This window comes from Bison bison, unplaced genomic scaffold, assembly GCF_000754665.1.
Source record: "Bison bison bison isolate TAMUID 2011002044 unplaced genomic scaffold, Bison_UMD1.0 scf7180017864034, whole genome shotgun sequence".
NCBI classification, from domain to species: Eukaryota; Metazoa; Chordata; class Mammalia; order Artiodactyla; family Bovidae; genus Bison; species Bison bison.
This window is the reverse complement of record NW_011494606.1, coordinates 3749434-3767304: the sequence shown is the minus strand read 5'-3', so window position 1 is coordinate 3767304 and position 17871 is coordinate 3749434. Positions and strand designations below refer to the sequence as shown.

Genomic DNA, 17871 nt, shown 5'->3' with positions numbered 1-17871 from the left:
AACAAGCCCTCCAGGGGATGCGGTACTTCATGTTTGAGAAGCACCATGTAGGGGAAACAGAGGCGTGGCAACCACAACCCTTGTTGGCTCAAGCCCCACATCCATTCTAGTAAAACCATCCTCTTCACCAGGTCTTCCGAGGCGCTATATTTTCTCATTGCTGCTCACCAGTCTGTCCCCACTTTTACCAAGGCTGCTATGAATGCTGTGCACAGATCACTTAGGATTCAGCTCCAATGTCACTTTCCCAAAGATGCTTTTCCTGATTACCTGTCACTCCCCACCTCCCCACCTGGCCTTATATTTCTCATAGCACTTTGCACTCTCAGATGCTGTCTTTTAATCATCTTTATCTCTCAGTAGGATTTGAACTGCTAGGGAGCTAGGACCTTGTCGGTCAGGTTGGCAGCTCTAAACACTCCAGCTCCCAGACAGTGCCTGACACAGATTAGGTCCTTCAAATATAGTTGTTGAACAAATTAGCTAAATGCCTGGTTTAGTGGGAGCATTGTAATCTGATAGCTTGCAACTGGGACCACTGACAGCAGGCCTTCTTTTGTCTTCCAACACCTGTTAACTCAGCTGGGAGAGGAGAACCAGCTCTGAAAGAGGAACCACAGACTGTACATCCTGGTCTAAGACAAGGCTGTTAACTGCCTTGGGCCTCAGTGTTCTCATCTACCGAATGGGACTGAACCACTGTCTGGGTTACTGATCACCCAGGGTTTCAAGGGTTGGGGGACCCAGGCCTTTCTGGTCATCAGAATCACCTGGGGAAGTACAAATGCAGATTCCTGGGCACAATGTTCAGAAGACTCTAATTCAGTCAGCTGGGGCCTGGGGCCTGAAAATCTAATTTTAGAAGTTTCCAGATGTGCAGGCAGAATGGGAAGTCCTTGTATGAAAGACCTGCTGAAGAAGCAGAGAGGAGGCCCTCTGGACAAGTGAAAAAACATATGTCTGAGGAATTTTTACTACATTATGGGGGTCACGACCATAACAACCTCCTTGACCATCCAGGAATGATTCAGGATTGGATTTTTAAAAAAATTTTGTTTCTTTTGGTCATAAGGAAACACATAGAAATATCTGCTTTAATTGATGCAAAAAAAGTATGACACAAAAACTATTAAGAATTTAGATTATAAAAATAATACATGCTTATATAACATTCACAGCACAGAACTGTGGAAAGTAAAACGTGCAAAACCTTTCACTTCCCTTCTCAACCCAGCCCTCTAGAGATAAAACTACTGTTAGCAGCAGGGATGCAGAAAAACTTCCAGGCATTTATGTAGGAAATTAAAAAAAATGAAATCACTCTACACACATGGTTCTGCAGTGTGCTGTTTTCACTTAATTATTTTATACTTTTCATGTCAGTATATATCAATGCCACACTTAGACCTGGTCACTAGGGCCCCTGCCTGGGTCCTGCACTGACCCTTCTCTGGCTGTGCCCCTTTCTATGGGGTGAGGAGTCCTAGGGGTCAAGAGGAGAGGAACCCAGAGCCCACATCCCCCCACTCTGGGTCACTGGGACACCAGAATTGCCAGCTCCAACAGCTCAGGACAGGTTTCTTCCCTGGATCTGCCTTTCTGATGGTGGACCACACCACTGCTTGCTAGGGGTGTGGACAGAGCTTGGAGATATATATAGGTGGGGTGTCCACACGTGTGAGATCCCTTTAACACCAAGAGGGAACTATAGGTGGGATGAAAAGATGATGGGCCCTGGGCCGGAGCCCCCATTTGTTTTCTCAACCCAGGACCCTCACTGTAGCGGGTGGCCCTGGTAAGATGGATAGAATAACTCTGCTCATCCTTTATACTGGTTAGTAGTGTAATAGCGGTAGTGCTAGTCGTTCAGTCATGTCTGACTCTTTTTGATTCCAAGGACTGTAGTCCACTAGGCTCCTATGTCCATGGAATTCTCCAGGCAAAAATACTGGAGTGGGTTGCCATCCCCTTCTCCAGGTGATCTACCTGATGCAGGATCGAACCAGGGTCTCCTGCATCACAGGCAGAGTCTTTACCATTGGAATCACCAGAGGGTTGCCTGGTGTTTTTTTCTTTTTAACCATTCTCCTACTGATGAATATTTAAATTGTTTCATCCCTTTTCCTATTGGAAACTGTTAAGGTGTTTAAACATTTTTCCCTGGGACTTCCCTGGTGAACCAGTGGTTAAGAATCTGCCTGCCAATGCAGGGGACGTGGGTTGGATCCACATTCCTTGGGGCAACTAAGCCTGTGTGCTACAAATACTGAGCCTGTGCTCTAGAGCCTGTGTGCAGCAATACTGAGCCTGTGAGCCCCAGAGCCCATGCTCTGCAACAAGAAAAGCCACCCCAATGAGAAGTCCATGCACCGCAACGAAGAGTAGCCTCAGCTCACTGCAACTAGCAAAAGCCCATGCACAGCAACGAAGACCCAGCGCAGTAAAAAAGACCCAGCATTGCATAAGAATTATTTTTAAAATAACCTTTGCTACATTTTTAATTAAATGAGTTTCCTGTAAAAAAAAATAAATAAATGAAAAAAAAAATAACTTTTCCCAGCACACAAGGTCTTTATCAATATTGATGAATAAAAAGCCCTCAGTGCCCAGTGGTGATGTACAGCAATGCCAGGAGTGGGCACAGAGCTCTTGCCTGTCATTGTGCAGGCTGGCCCTGGAGCCGCCCTGTCATCCTGGGCACAGAGCCCGCTGACAGGCATCCTCACAGCTGTTGATCTCGCAAGCTGGACGCTCTGCTTTGTTCCTGGGAATTTTTGGGTCCTCCTCAGCTTACAGCCAAACAGCATTTTTTCCTAATGTGCAGAAGAACTTCGAACAGAAGACCAAAGGGGAGGGGAGAAGGTGACTGCAAAGCACACTTTCAACCCATTTGAAGGGAAAATGAGGGCCTGACCCACTGACTCTGAAGAAGAGAGTGGCCAGCTTGTGCTGTCTAGCTGGATGCCCCTTGCCTCCTCGTGTCCTGATGCCAAGTCTCACAGGGCTGCTGGTCCTTTTATCACCACACTTGGCATTCTCATTCCTGCCTCTGTGCGTGGAGTCCCCTTATCACAAACCATTGAACTGACTCCCTTTTATCCACTCTTCAGTGCCTCTTCCTCCAGGAAGCCCTCCTTGATCTTTTAGCTGAAAGATCTCTCTCAGTTCTCATGATGCTTTGTACCCTTCTTGGCTATTTTTTCTCTCCTTTAGATAATTTGCCCCTAGTTAGCAGAGGCAACTTTAAATGTCCCCCTTAGTGCTACTCAAAGTACTTTGAACACAGTCAAGTCTCAGTAACTGCTTGTTGAGTGAATAACAGATGGACAGACGCAGGCAGCTGCTCATTTTGCAAAGACAAGCTGAATCTTCATTCTGTTTCTTGGGATGTAGCTGGGAGCAGAGCTGTGTTGAGCTCTTCTGGGTACCATCTGCAGATGGACCACAGTGTTGGGATGCCCTTGGCCCAGCTCCCCAGGAAAGTGGCTGTGGTCTGATGTTGCCCCCCTTCCCCGCAAGAAAGGCTGCAGCCACAGTGTAAAAATCCCCCTTTCTCTTTTCAAAATGTCTGATAAACCCTTGCTTGATTTTCCAAGGCATGCTGAGTCTTTTCTATCTCCCCCATCACCCAGGTTTATCACAACTCTTTCCTCTGAAAATGAAATATAAACACAGTGATAGCGAGGGCAGATGTTTCTCAGTGGGATGTGCACATTTAATTTCTTGGTATGCGCTGGTCTGATGGTTCCTCGGTCGTACTTGGCGGTAGCAAGGAACGAGGCCTTGGAATTGGGGGGTGGCATGCGTCCTTTAGCTCATAATTAGGACGGTGATACTTTCTATGTGACCAGTGTACAGACTGAACAGCTCATTTCATCCTGCCCACGGCTAGGGGAGGCGGCTGGACAAGCAGAGGTGGTCCCATCGGACTGGAGAAAGCAGCAAGGCCCAGAGAATGTCCAGACACAACTGGGACACAATATTCTGGTTGTGTCCACAGCTCTTTCCACTAGTCACGTGGACTCAGCTGAGGTAGAAAAGAGGAGAGGGCCCAGAGGCGAAAGGACAGATACTATTTTTGGTCACGGGCCTGTTGACCTGTCTAGGGAGAGCTCTGATCTATTCCCAGATAGGCTACGTGACCCGGGATGATCCACCTGCTCCTTCAGGGCCTCAGTTTCCTCATCTGTAAAAGGAGAGGCTTGGACAAGTTCAATCTGAAGAAATAGTTGAGAACTGGCTGTGTGCCAGACACTGTGGATTGAGGTGGAGTTCATACCGTTCGCCTGGTGGGGCTGAGAGACCAAAGCTGATGACCTCGGGGTGGAGGACAGCACTGCACGTTGGGGGCAGGTGGATGAGGCCCAGTGCAGGCGCCTTTGCTCGGCTATCTGGGAAGGCTTCCTGGAGCAGGCAACTCTTGGATGGAGGCTTGCAGGCAGAGAGAAGTCACTCAGGTGAAGAAGGGGCAGGGGCTTCCTTCAGAGAGAACTGACAGCTGGGTCCTGATAATGAAAGCACTTAGGTGCGTTATCTAACGTGCTTTCCGTGGTGAAGGCTGGGCCTGGGAGGGGCCCAGAGGGTCAGACAAGTTCCCGTCTTCACAGAGCTGGTGGTGAAGTCATCCTCAACCTGGGCTCACATCTTTCATCCCTCATCTTTCTCACCACTCACCCACACCTCCCTGACATTCCGAGTCTGCTCTCGTCTCCCTTCACTCACCCAGAGAACTCTATCTAAAGCAGCATGAAGTGTAGACAGATCGATGTCCACATGTTTGGGAGCACTGCCTCATCCCTTGCATCAGGTAACCCCCACCTGCTTTCTGGTCTCTGTATTCCCGCTACTGGGTTCAGGCAGTGAGGGTCACTCTCCGCATAAGCCTGGGAAGGACCTAGCCTCAGAATCCATGAGAACTCACAGACTCTTAAAAAAGGATTCAGTGGTTTAGAACCTGTTTGGGCATTAGCCTCGCCTGGGGATTCCTACCTCTAGATAGTCTGACTTTTGTTAAGTCTTAGGTTAGATTGAGGTATCTGTATTCTTTTTTAAACTTTCACAGGCAGTTCTGTTCTGCCAGCCTTGGGAATCCCTAGATTATATTATCAGGTGATTATCAGGCTTTGAAATAATGGCATTGGGGACAGCGTGCCCCAGTGGGAAACACTTGGCAAAACTGGGTCATGTGTTCATCTACTTTCAAAGCACTTTATATGAACAAGTAAATAAATGAATTCACCCAAGAATGAACGTTTGTGGGAAGGGTTGTCTCGGAAATTGTGCTAGGCACTTCCTCTGACATTAATTTGGTTAATCTTTGCCATAGCCCTGTGAAAGAGAGAAGCAGCCCCATGTTGAAGCCACGGAAACTGCAGCCCAGAGAAGCTAGGTCGCTCACCCAGGTCACCCAGCTGGCTAAGGGGCAGCTCCTCGGCCTCTCTCACCTGGTCCTCTCCCCATCTCTGGGGGATGGATGGGGTGTCGGAGAGCAGAGGACACAGAAGCCAGCCTGTGCTCCATTAGGGAGCTCCTGGCTGCCTGGGGGAATCCCTGGCTCTGCAAAATCCTTCGAAGTGCTTTCTTCCATCTGGTTAAAGCTCAGATTGAGTTCCTTCCTCCTCCTTCCGCGCTGTGAGTAATGGCTGCTCCGACAGTATTCCTCTTATTTTGAGAAGCCGTGAAGGAACAAAGGCCGTGGACTCACTTGAGCCACTGGAAGGCAAAGCCTGTCTTGACATTTTTGGAAACGTCATTCTCCTTGGGTTACAAAATCCTTGGCTCAGCTGTTGGGGAGAGGCAGGGGACAGCTCAGAGGGGGGCTGCTGTCCCAGGAAAGCCATTCTGGGGAGTGGGAAGGCGGCTGGGGGCAGGGGCAAGCTGCCCTCTGCTACCCACTACCCACTGCCCTCTGTCTGACTTCACTTCTGCTGGGCACCTCCAAGGTTTGCAGGGGAAAGAAAAAGACAGAAAATGCCAACCTCTCCCATGAGGGTGGCCATTTCCCCCAGATTCTTTATAACAAGAACATTCAGCTTTGGGCTTCCCTGAGATTTAGGAACCAGTTCTAGAACCACTCTCTTCTCCTCCTGTTGGCCTGTGCCAAGCACCAGAGATGCAAAGACAAATAAAAGGCAAGCCCTACCCCTGGGGGCTTGTAGCCCCCTTTTCTCTCCTTACTCTCTTAGCTCCTCACTCTCCATCCCATCTTCTCTCTTCTTCCCTACACTCCATTTCATTTTCCATTTCTCTTAACTGGCTTTTTCTATTGGATTGGTCAAGAAGTTGATGTGGATTTGTCCAAGTGGGGCAAAACCCAAACAAAACTTTCTGGCCAACCCAATACATTCTCTTTCTCTTTGTCTCTCTGCATTATTGGCTCAGGATGATTCCTCACAGCTAAACTAGGAAGAAATACTTTGAGAGAGAAAGTGGGGTGGATTTATGAATGCCACAGAGAATGACAGGAACCTTGTTAAGATGGTCTTATATCAATAAGAAGCTTTTGCCATTGGCTGTGAGTCTGAGTGTTGCTGCTATGTAGACAGAAAGCTGTTGAAAGAAAAGAATAAACACCTGCAAGAGGCTGAAATCCTGAAGACCCCTTGATTCTTAGTGAAACAGTCAGGGGAAGTTAGAAGAAGGTATTCTATCCACGCCTGGAGAAAACAAGGGTTAGGTTAGTGACGGATCACAGCTAAGATTAGTGAGGGAAAAGCACACAGAGCATGTTGATTTGTTTTTCTAATTGCATATAACTTTAAGTCATGTTTATTCCACTTTGTGGTTTTCAGTAAGGAATTTAGTGTCTCACATTTTATAGCTTAGCCAAATGGAAGCAGATGCGGGCCTTGGTGACATCCAAGGGAAACAGACGATTGGCGAGGAGGCCTTGCTCCCCCTGGCGTCGGCTATGGTGAGTGCAGATACAGCACCAAGGAGTGATGAAATACAAGTCACGAAAATTCAAGCTTATGAAATTATAGAAAGCCATTCTCAAGATGGAGTGAATCTCAACATTAGTGTCTCTTCAGCTCAAGTGAGGGGCACCCTTTTCCTTTCCTGTGCTGGTATTAGGAAGGACTTTAGAATCACAAAACGGACAGCATTGGCGTCAGAGAAGGGAGGGAGGTGCCGGAGCCCACAGGCTGCTGGTGGGGGCTGGGGGTGGGGGGTGGAGGCTGGAAAAGATGCTGAGCTGGCAAATCCCTCTGGCTTCCCTGAACTGCCCAAATTAGATTTATTTTCTTTCTTAGAGGTTAGAAACCAGGAGACTTTCCTTTCAATGTTTCCACTATTGAGATTGTGCCTCTTACCCCCAGAGCACGTAGAAGTTGGCTCCCTGCCTCGCCAGGATCAGCACTGTGGTCATTCCATGGCCCTGAAGACTGGCCTTGGCTCTGTCTCTGGCTGACCAGGTTGTGAGTGTGTCAGAGGTGACCTAGGCTCTTGCTGACATACTCTTCAAGTATGTAACTTTCCTGTGTTGTTTTGGTAATTTTTTTTTTTTTAAGAGAGAGTTAGAGAGGAAGCTAACATAGAAGAGAAAAATCTGGAGATGCAGGACCACTCGCAGGCTGCATCTTACAGGCTCGTTGCATTCTGGGGCTGACAGGCTTTCCTTGGCCGCTCTCAATGCTGCTTTGTATTTCTGAGCACTTGAAGGAGCCCACAGCTCCGTGAGGATAAACGTCTGTATAACTGTCCAGCCCTCTGTGGCTCATTCGCTGCTTGTCCATGTGCCGCCCGACTGCCAGGGTCTGCTGGGTGGCTTGGCCCTGGGCCCCTGGCCAACATGTCCCTAATGACTACAGTTTCTCTCTCTTTCTCCTCTCTCTCGTGTGTTAGGTAGTTTCATCGTATCCTGGGCTTTGCTTCTGTAGTGATTTATTGTTAACCAGCATGAGTCACGGTGCCTGGTTTTATTTGTTCCAAGAGAAAATAGCAGAGGGCATGTATGCGCTGTGGTGTTGGGAACCCGCTCTGGGGGCCTGAGCCAGGAAAAGAGCTTAGGATGTTCCTTAGTGAGATTTCCACAGCAACAATGGCTGAGGCTGCCCCAGGCTGACAATTGGCCTTGTCAGGGAGGAGGGACGACTTGGATAAAATCTATCATTCTGCACCAAGAGCAGCCTCGGGGGCCCTTTTCCTGGAAATCTCTTCTGGACACCATATTCTTTCTTGGGAAATAGGCTAGCAAAGGGAACTAACTTATCCAGCATCTGCCCATGGCAGACACGTCACACACCATCTCCTATGTTTTCCTCAAAGAAATCTCAGGGGTGTGCAGCATCGTGTCCATTTTACAGATGAAGAAACTGTGTCCAGTAGGTGGATGTAACATCCTCAAGCTCCCACAGATTGAAAAGTGGATGAGCCCAGGTTTGTGTAGTTCTGAAGCCTAGACTTTTCTTGCAGTTAGGCGCCGCCTTGGGCTACCCGGGTGGCTCAGTGGTAAAGGATCTGCCTGCCGGTTCAGGAGACTCGGGCTCAATCCCTACGTCAGGAAGATCCCTTGGAGAAGGAAATGGCAACTCACTCCAGTATTCTTACTTGGGAAATCGCATGGACAGAGGAGCCTGGCAGGCTACAGTCTATGGAGTCTCAAAAGAGATGGACACAGCTTAGTGCTAAACAACAGGGGACACTCTAATGTGCATTCACATACCCGCGGAGGCAGAAGATCTCAGCCCCTTTTGGGATGTTGCTATAAACCCTGTGGAAAAGGGCCACAGATGAGAGGTTGGGAAATCTGGGGGTTGAAGAGAAGGGAATGATACAAGGGCATCCCCGTCAGGCCTAGGCTTGCCGGTCAATCTTTTTTTTAACTTTAAACTTTTTATTCTGTATTGGGGTATAGCCGATTAACAATGCAGTGGTAGTTGCAAGTGAGCAGCAAAGGGATTCAGTCATACATATACATGTATCCAATCTCCGCCAAACCTCGTTGCCCAATTTTGTGGATTTATTCCTCATGGATTTCCTTTACAGTCAAGCCCGAATTCCATGGGTTTGAGACATGAAAGATCTTAGTGAAAATGCAAACGTGTTATCTGGGAAGGTCAGTACATACAGCTTGGTAGAAGAATTAATGCCCTACCCGTATTAGAATTTGGTTTATGTAGCTGTTACCTGGGGCTTTCCAGGCACTAGTGTTAAAGAATCTGCCTGCCAACTCAGGAGGCATAAGAGATGAAATTTCGATCCCAGGGTTGGGAAGATCCCTGGGAGGAGGGTATGGCAACCCACTCCAGTATTCTTGCCTGGAGAATCTCATGGACAGAGGAGCCTGGCGAGCTGCAGTCCATGGGGTCTCACAGAGTTGGACACGACTGAAGTGACTTAACACGCACGCACGTGAGCTTGAGACAGGGGATGAAGATGGTGGGTCCATTGCCACTTTGGCACTTTTCACCTGCACACCAGGTGGAACTACAACAGGGAGTAGAAGCAATGTGGACTGGGTGTTGGGAGAGCTGAGTTCCAAGGGTGACCTTGGTGGAGGCGTTTCTAGCTCTGGGCCTGTTTCCTTGCTTATAAAATAAGGGATTGTGCTGTGCTCAGTCGCTCAGTCGTGTCCGACTCTTTGCGACTCCATGGACTGTAGCCTGCCAGGCTCCTCTGTCCATGGGAATTTCCAGGCAAGAATACTGGAGTGGGTTGCTATTTCCTTCTCCAGGGGATCTTCCCAACCCAGGGATTGAACCCAGGACTCCTGCATTGCAGGCGGATTCTTTACTTTCTGAGCCACCAGGGAAGCCCAATGAGGGATTGCAGCTAAATATTTTCTAAGACTTTTCTATCCAGGGGAGCAGTCCTGAAGGTTAAGCCCCACCCCCATGTTCACTGAGTGTCCACCTGCACCTCCTGGGCCTGCTCCCAGTCACCCTGTCCTTCCCAACTCACCTCTGCCTCTGAGAACTAGGGTCTGATGGAGACCTGAGTGACGGTGAGGTATCCAAGGCTGCAGTGTCATTCAACAAGACTCTGTGTCTGGCTTCCTTCTCAGTCTCCCCTCTAACAGTCAATCCTAAAGGAAATCAATCCTGAATATTTATCGGAAGGGCTGATGCTGAAGCTAAAGCTCCAATACTTTGGCCACCTGACTCGAAGAGCTGACTCATTGGAAAGGACCCTGGTACTGGGAAAGCCTGATGGGTTGAGGAGAAGGGGTGACAGAGGATGAGATGGTTGGATGGCATCACCCACTCAATGGACATGAGTCTGAGCAAACTCCAGGAGATAGTGAAGGACAGGGAAGCCTGGCGTGCTGCATTTCATGGGGTCGCAAAGAGTTGAACATGACTGAAGAACAACAAAATGCACGTATGTGGAACCTAGAAAAATGGTACTGATGAACCCATCTGCGGGGCAGGAGTAGAGATGCAGACGTAGAGAACTGGCATGTAGACACAGAAAGAGAAGGGGGGGAAGAGGAGGGTGGGCAAACTGAGAAAGTAGCCCTGACATATACTGACTGCCATGTGTCAAACAGCTAGTGGGAAGCTGCTATATAGCACAGGGAGCTCAACTCTGTGCTCTGTGACGACCTAGAGGGGAGAGATGGGGGGAGGTAGGAGGGAGGCTCAAGAGAGAGGGGATATATGTACACTTACAGCTAATTCACATTATTGTACTGCAGAAACCAACCCAACATTGTAAAGCAATTTAAAAAAATGGAAGAAAACGAAGCACCCCTGTGGTACTCTCCTCGCTCTCCCAGCCTCTGCTCTACTGCTGTGCTGTCCACACTTCCTCCTCCAGCCGCAAGGGGCAGTGTCCTTTCTCTAAACATGACCTCTTCTTTTTCACCCCTGCCCTCTTACTCCCATGGTTCCCTCCATCTGTTACACTCTGCTCATCCCTGTCTATTCTATACACAGAAATCCTACCCATCTGGAAGGACCCTCCTCCACAACCCTCTCCCGATCCCCTCCCCCACCTGGTCCTGCTGAATTAGACATTCACTCTCCCTCCCACGGACTCCTGGGATCCTTTCTGCGTGTGTCCTCTCTTGGGATTTATCATCCAGGATTGGCATTCTGCAACCATACAGCCTCTCTTTCTGACTGGGCTCAGCATTTTTATGTGAATCTGCCAGTGCTGGGTCTTGGGACATCACAGTCTTGGCTCTTAAGGGGCCAGCAATGTAGCTGGTTGGAAAGGACACCACTACGGATGATTGTAGCTTCCCCATCAGTATCTGGGCTGGGGATGCTGCTGCTCTGTGCTGCTTTGGGCCTGACAAGATCTAGGTTTCAGATATAACTCAGACATTTATTGTGCTATCTCTCTCGCAGTCTCAGTTGCCTCATCTGTAAAATGGGAACAAGCCCATTTCTCTTACAAGCTGCTCATGTCCCTGAACCTGTAGCCCAGGGAACTCACATGCCCTCTTGTTCTTAAAGCCCACTGAGTTCAGAAGGGGTCCCCTTTTAGAACCTACTAGGCTATCAGGTTCCTGCTTCCTAATGCCCTCAAGGGGAGGAGGTGAAATGCACTGCCTCGATGAGAGCTGAGACTTTGCTCTTCAGGGTAAAAGCTTCAGTGACAAACTGGAAATTCATGGGGCCTGGCTCTGTTTCTTCTCAGCACCAGGAGGTTTCCTACTCCAGTGGACCAAAGGCTCGGAGAGGCCCTCTGCAAACCCCACACCAGAGTTTCTGGGACATCAAATGGTCTTGAAAACCAACTGGCTTAATGATTTCAATGTACATATATTAGAGTCATGTGGATTAAATTTCTCTGAAAATACACAAGGGCTTAAAGAGCAGGGGCAGAGAATACTCAGCCCAAGAGGAATTTGTTTTCTCTCTTTCTTTTTGTGTGCCTGTGAGTGTTGTTATTGTTGCTAAAACCGAGGCATGTGGAAAATGGTTCAAGATGTGTGAGGCGCTGGTTTACAGTTGGTTCTGCCGAGTCTGGGTTTGCGATGGGAATGTAGGGGCAGGAAATGGAAGGTTAAGAGGGTAAAGTGGCGGCCCACTAGGTCTGTCCCTTTGTCTTCTTAACATTTACATCAGGGTCTGGTGCCCTTGACCTTCAAGGAGGCTCACAGCCTGATAAATGGGGCCAGACCTCAGTGGTACCTGTGGTCAGAGGCAACTAGTGAGTCCATCTCTGGGGCTGGTAGTGCAGGGCCTGGATTTCTGGGCAGGGGCTGGAGGGTGATGTCATTTCCCAGTGGCATCTCCCTGCGCTCAGTGGAGATGGTGGTCTTCAGTCTCCCGGGAGTTCTTTAAAACACAGATTCTCCGGCCCCACTGCAGGCTCAGGAGATGCAGACTGAGGTCTGCCAGCTCCACCTCAAGGGCCAGAAGCTGGGTCCACACCCGGGAGACAGAAGCGCCTGGGTCAGAGAGAGTCTCTTGACCAAGTTACCAGGGGCCAGATTTTAGATCTGGCTATTTTCTGGGTGCAAGCAACCCCATCCTCCACTTCCTGCTTTGTTGATCACAAAATGCATTCTTTGGTTGGTATTTTTTGATCTTTCCTAGCACCCTGAGGGAGAAGGCAATGGCAACCCACTTCAGTGTTCTTGCCTGGGGAAATCCCAGGGACTGGGGAGCCTGATAGGCTGCCATCTATGGGGTCGCACAGAGTCGGACATGACTGAAGTGACTTAGCAGCAGCAGCAGCACCCTGAGATAGGTTCTTTCATATGTACTTTGTGTGAGAGCAAACAGAGGTGTTTGCTGAGAGGAGGAGGCTGAGAGAGCTTCTCCCAAGGTCTCCGTCCAAGTGGCAATCTTTGGTTTTCAGACCCCTGCTTCTGTCCTTCCTTTGAGGTGCCTCCTGGCATGAACGTCAAACAACAGGCACCACTGAAGTCGTCCCTGTGCGTATCTGCCAGCCAGTGTCCCACAAACGACACCAACATTGACCTCTCTTTTCCCATTATTAACATCCACAGGACCTTACATCTGGATAAAACTCTTGGAATGCTGCCTACAAGATGAGAAAAATGGGGGTCAGGGGAGCAAGAGAGGGGAAGCACCCGAGTAGGATATGCAGTGGAGCCCATGCAAGTGAGAACAGGGATTCCTGAAAGGGTCTGTGTGCTCCCTGTGTGCTCCTGTGTGCAGGAGGTGCAGCTCCCTGGGTCTCCAAGGCCTCTCTGTATCTCTCAGTTCAGTTGTGGCAGAAAGCACGCTCAGGGCCAGTGGCTGCAGTGCAGCTCTCTCCCAGGATGCTTCCGGCTGCACTCAGACCAGCAAGAGCGACCTCGTGTCAATTCTGTTGTGCCATTCTGCTCATCTGAGCCCAACTTCCAAGACCTCATTCAGTATTCCTCTTCTATGAAGCCCTCCCAAAGACTTCAGCCACAGAGATTTCTCCTTGCAAACTCTGGCTGAATTTCTGCTGTGAGCAAGACATCTGGCTAGCTGCTCGCAGCCACAGGGAGATGAGACTAGTATTCGATAAGTGAGGGGAGCCCTGGGCCTAAGTGATTCCAACACAAGGTAGAAAGGGACTCGGGCCATCAGAGAGAGAGGGCTTGGGCAGGGTAAGGCCATTTTAGGCTGGGAGAAGGATCTAGAAAGCCTTCATGGAGAAAGTGGTCTTACAAAGAAGAACATAATTAACACCAGGCTGTATTTTGTCTTGCACTGTTTTTTAATTTTTTCAAGGATTTTAGTGTCAATTCTTCAACTAGCCTGTGAGTTATTTAAGAGTAAAACTAAGTCTTACTCATACCAATATTTTGCAGAGTCTAGTATAACATATTAACAGAAGCTTAATAAACAAATATTGATCAAAACAAATTCCATCTTAGAAAAGCCAGTTCCAATTAATCTTTAACTCTTCATACCATGTAAAGGATATGGATGTTGTACTTTCCTGTACAGTAGAAATTAACAGTATATTGTAAGTCAACTATACTTCAAAAAAATAAATATTAAAAAAAGAATATAGATGATGTGCCTTTTATGTCTGGGCTGGCTGAGAGAGGTTCAAACCATTCATTCAATCTTTCAAAGTATGTTCTTTTGAACTTCATACCCCTGATTTCTGTAAGACAATAAAGTAGACAGTTACTATCCATCTGATAAAAGTTATAAAAAGAAAATATATATTTCTATGGGTACAACTAATCTAGTGATGGGAAGGGATGGTCAGAGAAGGTATCTCAGGGAAAGTGATATTTAAGTTGATTAAAGAATGTGAAAGAGGACTTTGAATTCCAGCCATTAACAACTATGAAAGCTAGATAAAATATATGAAACAATTATATTCAGGTACCAACCAGCAGTCAACACAGAGCTCAGTACTTGAATAAAGGGAAGCACAGGCTCTAAACCCACATCCACTCAGCTTTCTCGATGAGGATACTTTTCCTGCTGCAGCACAGGGAACAAGAGTCCAGACAGAGAACAGCAGACTCGCTGGGTGGAGGAAACAGGGATTGGAATGGGGACTGAAAAAATGACCAGGATTTGGTGTGAGCAGGTAGAAAGGAGACAATCACAGAAGAAAAAGGCCCCCAAACTCTGCTAACATTTTCCCTCAGGGTCCTTGGATGACCCCTAAGCTGTGCATGTATGGTGTGAGATTCTGGAAAATTTATCAGAGAAGTGGGGCAGAGATTTTAGAGGCTTCCCAGTACTTGGGAGATGTTGGGGTTCATGCCTAGTCAAAAATAAATTTTAATGAATGCTGTGGGCTTTCAGCTGAGATTCCCCCAAATTCGTGCCTTAGGAGTAAAGACTGCGCCGTAGGAGTCAGTGAAAGAAAGTGTTAATCGCTCAGTCGTGTCCAGCTTTTTGTGACCCCAAGGACTGTAGCCTGCCAATCCCCTCTGTTCATAGAATTCTCCAGGCAAAAATTCTGGAGTAGGTAGCCATTCCCTTCCCCAGGGGATCTTCCTGACCCAGAAGCTGAACCTGGGTTTCCTGCTTTGCTGCAGACTGTTTACCGTCTGAACCATCAGGGAAGCACCCTAGGAGTAAGGGCAAAACTAGATGATACCTGCCCTAACCAAGGCCCAAACGAAGCTGTGGTGAATTCTAGGTGGTTTCACAGTGTTCTAATTGCCTATCAGAGCAAAATGTAGCATTATCTAAAGGAGGGTAACAATCTATAGCTGCTACTGTGTACTAGTCACAATATTCTGCACAGAATTAAAAAATATACACTAAACAGGCAAAGAATCAGGAAAAACTGACTGGTAACCATAACGTAGAATAGTCACTAGAAACAGAGCCAGAGATGCTCCAGATATTGGAGTTAGCCAGGGTTTTCAAAATAACTGTTATTAATATGTTTTAAAAAATAGAGTAAAAGATGGACAAATGGGAGAAAGACTATTTTAATAGAATTAGAGTCTATAAAAAATCAAACAGGGATTCAGGAATTACAAAATAAAACATGTAATTAAGAATACATTGGATATAAAAAAATTTTTTTAAAAAGAATACATTGGGTGCATTTAGCTGCACAATGTACCTCATGAATATATGAGGTATATAATATACATAGAAACAAAGTTCCTGAGAATATGTCAATGAATAGAATCACACACACACACATGAATACATGGTGTCCAAGTAAAGTTTATCCCAGGAATAAAAATTGGGCTTAATATTTAAAAAATCAATCTATAGATATAATTAACATTATTAACAGAATAAAGAAGAACCACATAACATCTCAATCTTTGCAGGAAAAAAATGATAAAATTCCACAACTATTTATATAACACACACAAATAAACCTCAGAAAACTAGGAATAGAAGAAAACCTCCTTAATCTGATGATATCACAACAAACAAACGAATAAACTATAGTTAACATCTTATTTAATTATGAAATATAGTCTTCCCTTTAAGAAGGGAAATAAGAAAAGCACGTTCAGTATCACAACTTCTATTCAACCTAGAACTGCACATCCTAGCTACTGCAATTAGGCAAGAAACAGAAATAAAAGCTATGAAGATTAGAAAAGAAGAAATGAAACTACAATTAATTCAGATGATCTGCTTGTATACATAAAAATATGTAAGAATCTACACACGATAGAAATAAATGAGTTTAGTAAAATTGCTGGATATAATGTAAATACACAAAAATCAGTTATATTTTACTGTACTAGCAAAAGATTGGAAAATGAAATAAAAGCATTCCAATTTTAAAAAAGAACACTCCCTTTTAATTAACATAAAACACCAAGTACCTAGGAACCAAAGTAATAACAGATATGCAAGAATTTTACACTGAAAATTTCAAAGCCCTATTAAGAGGAGAAATTTTAAAAACTCAGTAAGTGAAGGTATATACATGTTCATAGATTGGAAGACTCAGTATTGGTAAGACTTCATTTCTCCACAAATTGATCTACAAATTCAACATAATCCCAATCAAAATGTCAGCAAGTTTGATGAGGGGAAATTGACAAGCTGATTCTAAAATTCATAGGAAAACACAGAAGACCTAGTATAACCAAAACAATCTTGTCAAAGAGGAACAAATGTGAAGAATTCACATTACCTAACTTCAAGACTTTCTCTGAAGCTACAGTAACCAAGGCAGCTTTCTATTTTATAGATTAAAATAGAGGCTAGAAATAGACCCATACGTATAGGGGTCACCTGATTTTCAACAAAGACGACACTATAATTCAGTGGGAAAATAGTCTTTTAAGAAATGGTGCTAGATCAACTGGATATCCATATTTTAAATAAAAAAAAAAAACACCTTTGACTTTTATCTCGCATCTCACACAAAAATTTATTTGAGATGAACCACTGACTTAAATGAGAAAACAAAAACATCAAACTTCTGGAAGGAAAAAGAGAAAGTATCTTCATGATCTTGAGAGAAGCAAACATTTCTTAAATGGGGTACACAAGACACACTATAAAAAGAGTGATAAATTAGACTTTATTAAAGAACTTCTGTTCATAAAAAGACACCTCTAAGGAAATGAAAATGCAAGCTACAGACGGGGGGAGTTCTTCGCAATGCTTTTCTCTGACAAAGAATTTGTATATAGAATATACATATTTTTAAAGTTTTATAAATTATTAAGAAAAACACACACAACACAATTTTAAAAATGGGCAAAAGACTGAATCAGACACATCATAAAATAGGATACCCAAATGGCCAATAAATTCACAAAAAGTTACTCAACATTGTTAGTCATTAGAGAAATGCCAGTTAAACCCACCATGAGATACTATTGGGTTGGTACAAAAGTAATTGTGGTTGTTACATTGTTGAACCTTGCTGTTTGATATTGAAATAAATAAATGGGGTGTGTGTGAAAATGTCCTACAACTGATTTGAAGTGATGGCTACACAACTTCGTAAATTTCAGAAGAAATCACTGAACTGACGCTTGAAATGAGTAAATCATATAACATGTACAATATAATCCAACAGTTGTATTAGACATAGGAGGCTGACCCTTCCTGCCTCCTGACTGCCCCCGCCCCAGGGAGGTCCTCTCCCCACACTTAGCCTTCTCTCGCTTCCCTTTGCCCCACTGCGGCCTCTGTTTCAGCTTTGAGCACACACATCCATCCTTGCAGAGACACCCCACCTTCCACAGCTCTCCCAATAGCCACAACCAGAAGCGCTGGCCCCGCTGATGAGAGCCTGGGGCCCTGAGAGGGGATGAGAGGGGATGATTACTGGTTCTTGGTGCCTGCTGCCTGCGTTGTCCCATAACCAGAAAAAAGAGGGTGTTCATTCCCATTTCTCAGATGAGAAGATGGAGGCCTACGAAGGGGATGCTCATGGTTTCAAAGACAGGGCAGATCCTAGGCAGCTCCTGACCTGCCAGGATAGGAAGTCAAGGTCCTGGGAAGGGGGGCATTTGCATGTGAGGGCCTGTGCTGTCAGCCCATGGGGGGCCTAGGTGGGGGAGGT

At 46.2% G+C, this 17871-nt stretch overlaps 1 protein-coding gene across 1 annotated transcript in view; it reads right to left on the bottom strand.

Moving 5' to 3' along the window:
* Positions 1-17871, bottom strand: part of ITGA11 (integrin, alpha 11) — a 94779-nt gene that overhangs the window by 76303 nt on the left and 605 nt on the right. The gene's annotated exons all lie outside the window — the stretch shown is intronic.